The following is a 6,000-nucleotide window of genomic DNA, read 5'->3' as shown; positions in this document are numbered from 1 at the left end:
GTGAGTGGGTGAAACCCCTGAGCAAAACCCCGTGTTTTTTTTTTTTTTTTTTTTTCTTCAGATGCTAAATCTATAGCACTCTGATCTTGAACTTCCCAGCTTCTGGAACTGTGAGAAATAAATTTTTAATATTTACATATATATAAAAGAATTGAGATGACCCCTGTGCCAGCAATCAGTACAGGTCCAAAAGTAGTTCTAAAGGCCTCTGGCTACGTCTGGGGATAAATTTTTAATTACTGCATCATGGGGAGGTGCAGGTGTAGAATTCTTGGGATAGGGTAAGCTGTATTGGGGTATCTAGACAGCATATGAAAGCAGCTCTTTACCTACCAGTAAGGATGAATTTCAATATATACAACCAGTATGGGTGTACCAGTATACACCAGTTCTGTAGAAAGCAATATACAGTAAATAGACTTGTTTATTTTAAAACACCAGTGAGAACACTGATTCCTTTAAATTCATGATAGTGTTTTGTTTTTTAATCAAATAGCTGTTATTATTAATGGAAGCAAAACCCCTACAAGCTCTGATGGTTTAAAAGGTCTTAAGCATGTTAGACTGGGGATTTAGCTCAGTGGTACCTCACCTGCCTTGCAAGTGCAAGGTCCTGAGTTCAATCCCCAGTACCCCCCCCCCACACACACACAAAGCTGGGCGTGGTGGTGCATTCCTGTAATCCCAGCACTCTGGAGGCTGAGGCAGGAGGATCACTGTGAGTTCAAGACCAGCCTGGGCTACATAGTGAGTTCCAGGTCAGTCTCAGCTTCATAGTGAGACCTTGTCTCAACAAACAAAAAAAGTCTTAAGCATGTTAAACAGTCAAAGAAGAAACAAAACTTTAAAAAAATTTTTTTTTGCTTTTTAATTGAGTTTATTGGTACATTCTAGGGATACAGTACAGTTACATTCATTGTTAGGATCTTGTACCTTTACAGGACAGGTGTTGGTTCTCATTTTTTCCCCTTGTCCCTGCCCTCCCTTCACCCCTCCTCCCATTCCCATTTTCAACCACTTTATTTCCATCTTTTCATTTTCTCACATTTTTTCTTTTCCCTTATTACCCTTCCCCTACCCATCCCACCTTCCCTACACCTTTAGACCATTTTGAAGAAACAAAACTTTAACCCAGCATCATTATACCTGACTGTCTTGCATTCATGCAAGCATTTTAAAGAATGGTTTTTAGCTTACACACACCTTGGGGATAGATTGCATGGCTTTTCTCAACTTTTTTTTTTTTTTTTTGGTGCTTATATAATTACAGGATGTACTAAGGGTGAATCATTAGCTATCCTTTCAATAGTTCTGTAAAAGTGCACAATAGATGTGATCTGGTTTTAAGTATCAACTTTTAAATTATGTTAATAGTAAAAGAAGTCTTGTCTAACCATCTTTATCTGGATTAATTTTTTTGAAGGTCATGACAGTTTATTTTTTAAAAAACTACCACACTGATCATGATGACCAGTATACACATGATAATGGCTTTTCTCTTAGATATTATATCTGGATCAATTTAAGAGCTCTCCTAACCGCACCTAGAGTAGCTTAAAAATATATAATTTTATCTGTCTGAAACCAGGTATTTAACCTTTGCATAATTCCTTGACAAATAGCAGGTACTCAAATGCTTATGGAAATAATCAAAAAAGAAGGATACTCTAATCCTTTTTGATATTTTGGAGCACAAGAAAGGTTAGGGGTAGGAGGGGGATCTGTAAAGGAGAAAGGGGAATCATAAAGAGAAAAATGAGATCTAATTATATTGGTTATTATTCTAGAGCATACTGAAACCAATTACACATCATAAAATGGGATCTAGAGTTGGCAGCTTATTTGAGAAACACACACACACACACGTATACACTCTCATTTAACACCATCTGAAAGCCATTAAAGATAATTGTTCATTTAAATTGTTGAAGATAACTTAAATTGTTAAAGATAGTTATTCACTTAAAGATGGATAAAAATTCCCAAAAGAGTACAAATAGTTAAAAATATACAGACAAATTCTGACACCTGAAGTCAGTATTTTCTTATATCAGCTTTAAAATATCCAAATTATTTTATTAAAAAGGGCATGGGCTGGGGAGATACAGCTATCTGATCACTTGTATTTTTTGTATCACTTGTATTTAGCAAAATGTATTCTTTAAAAATCTGTAACAAGATTGGGATTGGAGCTTAGGGGTAAAGTATATTCCTGGCATATGTAAAGCCCTCATTTCAATTTCTAGTCTTGCAAAAACAAACAGAATCCATTACTATAAATACAAAATTTAGTGAAAAATTAGACTTTAACTTGATAAAAAAATTCAGTGTCCTATAGCATATATATATATATTTATAACTGGGGATTGAACTTGGGTCCTTGCGCTTGTGAGGCAGGCAGCGGCACCACTGAGCTAAATCCCTGGCCCTCTACAGCAATATTTTGTTTTACTTTTCTTAAACATTATTTTGAGATAAAATTCCCACACCATAAAATTAACCCCTTTACAGTACAAACTCAGTGTATTTTAGTATATGTATTCACAAGGTTGTGCAATTATTACCACCATCCAATCTCTAAACATGTTCATCATTCTCTCCCAAAATCTTTCATCTATAAGGTGTCACTTTATACTTCTCCTTCCACCCATCCTTTAGCTACTATCAATTTACCATATATTCAGATTTGTCTTTCTGGACTATTCATATAAATGGAACCATATTTTATGTAGCTTTTTGTGTTGGTTCCTTTCACTATGCATGTTTTTGCTGTTTAGCTATAACATAAGCATGTACCAGCACTTCTTTCTTTTCACTGCCAAATAATACTCCATTACATGAATATATCACATTTGTTCATCTATTTATTAGCTGCTGGGCATCTGGGTTGTTCTCATTCTTTGGCTATTATAAATAATCACGCTATGAATGTTCATGTACAAAGTTCAGAATACGCATATTTTCAGTTCTCTTAGCTACATACTTATGAGTATATAAGAGTGGAATTCCTAGTTCATATGGAAATTCTGAATTAACTTTAAAACTGCCAGACTGTTTTCTCTATTTTACTTTTACTATTTTTTTTGTACCAGGGATTGAACCTTGTGCTTGTGAGGCAGGTGCAGTGACACTTAGCTAAATCCCTGGACTATGGCTTTTAGTATTTTTTATACATGTGATACACACATACACACACACACACACACACATTCAGTACAGAAATTTTAGAAATACAGAAATTTTAGAAATAGTAAACAAAATAGTAAGAGTTCTCCCATTAGGATACATATTCTTTTTAAGTTTTGTCCCTACCATATATGCTTATTTTAAAAACAAAAAAATGGACTCATATTATAGATACTGCTTCCTAATCTGTCTTTTCACTAAGAAATATAATGTGAACATCTTTCTTCATCAAATATTTAAATCTACATCATCATTACTGTCATCATTTGTGGTACCTGAGACCGAACTCAGGGCTTCAAGCATGATAGTGAAGCAGCACTCTACTTGCTCTTAATTAAATTTTACTTTGAGGCAGGGTCTTGCTATGTTGCCTAGGCTGGCCTTGAATTCATCTTGCTTTGGCCACCTGAATCACTTGTACGTTCCACTGTATGACTCAGTCATCATTTTATATTTAACCAATATCTTACTGTTTTAAAAAAAAGAAGCAAATACTAAGAAATGTTTTGAAATAACTAAAGAAATATAAACTAAAGTAAATTACACCTTTACAGAAATTAGGCTTTTTTGGTATTAACAATCTTTGGAAAAATTGGTTTTCTCAGTTGTTTGGTGACATTGTGAATATGTCCAATGTTTAGGAAAATTAACACTAATCATTACTAAATGCCACTTTAACCTTAATACACTGTTTATTTCTAGGAATTTGTTTTAAGGAAATGATTTAAAATACATACATGCACAATGTTCTTTGCAGCATGTATGGTATTAGTGAAGTCTAAGCTATGGTATAGCCACTAAATAGTATACATACATTGAAATATAAAACAATAGATATTTTTGCACAATCATGAAAATGTGGAAATGTTTATGATATAATATTTAGAAAGGTAGTAGACTACAAAACAGAATATATGACTACAACTTCAAGTATTTAGCTCAGTAGCACCATGTCTGTCTTGCAAGCGCAAGATTCTGAATTTGATCCCTGGTACAAAAAAATGTATTATGAAAATGAAAGGTAATAGGCAAAAAAGTATTAAGAGATGAAAATGTAGTTAAATTAATAATTAAACTATATCAGTTAGTTGAAATAAACAAGCATAGATATTTCAGGTATTTTTCTCCCATAATCACTATATACAGAATTTTAAAAATTTATTTTTGCAATACTGGGGATCGAAACCAAGGCCCCTGCACTGAGCTAACTCCCCAGCCCCTCTTTTTTATTTTTTAAATTTTGTGACAGGGTCCAGCTATATCACCAAGTTGTTCAGGCTGGGCTCGAACATGCCTCAGCCTCCCAGGGTGCTAGGGTTACAGGTATGCACTTAGATTTTTTAGAATTGAAAAAATGCAAATCTAGTTTAAAATTTTAACTATTTCAACCACAGGTTGAGCATCCCTATCCCAAATATAAAAATCTAAAATCTGAATTGTTCTAAGGTTTGAAACACTTCTGGTTCTAAGCATTCTGCATAAGGGATATTCAACCTGAATTACAGAGTGATTAAACATTATAAAAAATAGGGCTGGGAGCTGGGCATGGTGGTGCACGCCTATAATTCCAGCACTTGGGAGGATGAGGCAGGAGGATCGCAGCGAGTTCAAGGCCATTTTGAGCTACATAGTGAGTTCAACACCAGGCTGAAATACAGAGTGAAACCCTGTCTCAAAAAACTAAAACAAAAACAAAAAACAAAACAAAACAAAAGATGTAGCTCTGTGGAAGAGTGCTAGCCTGGCCTGTATGAAGCCCTAGGTTCAGCCTCCAGCACTGAAAAAATTTATAAATATATGAAATTGGCTATTTCTGCCCTGACAGTCTGAATGCCTAGCTGGCTTATATTTTAACAGGCAATGACGAGTCATTTAAGTGGATGTAACACTACTACAGGTTCACTGGAGAAGGAAGACAATGATTGCAGATAACTTGAAGACAACTCACGGCAAAAGTCCTATGTTGTAATGAAGGCACAAATAAAGAGATACTGATGAAAATGGCAAATCTGGAGGGATTTATAGGTCTGGTTAAAAAGTTAAGTGTACTGGGACAGGGAAAAAAAATTTAAAAAATGTCCTCAGATTCAAGTCTGAGGTATTATGGGACTAGGGAGAACCAAAATCTCAATTCATGTAGAAGAAATTTACTGTTGGATAGAAATAGATTTCCCGCTTTCTTCTTATTATATAAAGACCTCTTCCCTCTAAATATGAATTAGAAACAAATTCTTAACATCTGGGAAGACCGAGTTAAAACCTTGGGTACATCTGAGTATGATCAAATTAAAATTGTAGCTGAGGCAAAAAAAAAAGTCTATTAGGTTAATCTCTATAGAAAAATCAAAGAACTACACCAACTCTTTCGTGATGGCAAGTTCTATGCCAGCAAAGTTATGGCATGTGTGCTGCAGCAGACTGTATCACTGAAAGCTCTAAAAGGTTCACCATTACTGTACCATCAAAGCCCTTACCTATGAGTTTGAGTTCTACAGAACATCACATCTAATAGAAATTATATTTGTTTTCTTTATATTATTATATAGGCCACTGAGATGAAGAAGATGGAGGTCAGAATGTCCTCGACAAGCTAGCTGATAATTATCCTGGTCTTTCAGTTTCTTGAACAGTTCTTTCTTACCTGCTTTGTTTGCTTATGATGTTCTTTCCTTGGGTGTTCATATGGAAGGCTTCTTTTCATTCTTTAGGTTTCAGCATAAATGCTACTTTGTCAGAAAGGCTTACCTTGATGAACTTCTTGCCTCAGTCACTCCATATACCATATTCTATCAGACCAATTATTTATGATTATAT

The 6,000-nt window shown here is 34.6% G+C and overlaps 1 protein-coding gene across 6 annotated transcripts in view; it reads right to left on the bottom strand.

The window, feature by feature from the left end:
* Window positions 1–6,000, bottom strand: part of Tanc2 (tetratricopeptide repeat, ankyrin repeat and coiled-coil containing 2) — a 341,666-nt gene that overhangs the window by 97,836 nt on the left and 237,830 nt on the right. The gene's annotated exons all lie outside the window — the stretch shown is intronic.

Source organism: Fukomys damarensis, unplaced genomic scaffold (assembly GCF_012274545.1).
Source record: "Fukomys damarensis isolate Sample0158 unplaced genomic scaffold, DMR_v1.0_HiC HiC_scaffold_23, whole genome shotgun sequence".
Classification (NCBI taxonomy): Eukaryota; Metazoa; Chordata; class Mammalia; order Rodentia; family Bathyergidae; genus Fukomys; species Fukomys damarensis.
Note: the sequence above shows the minus strand (reverse complement) of the source record. Positions and strands in the feature narration are given on the sequence as shown.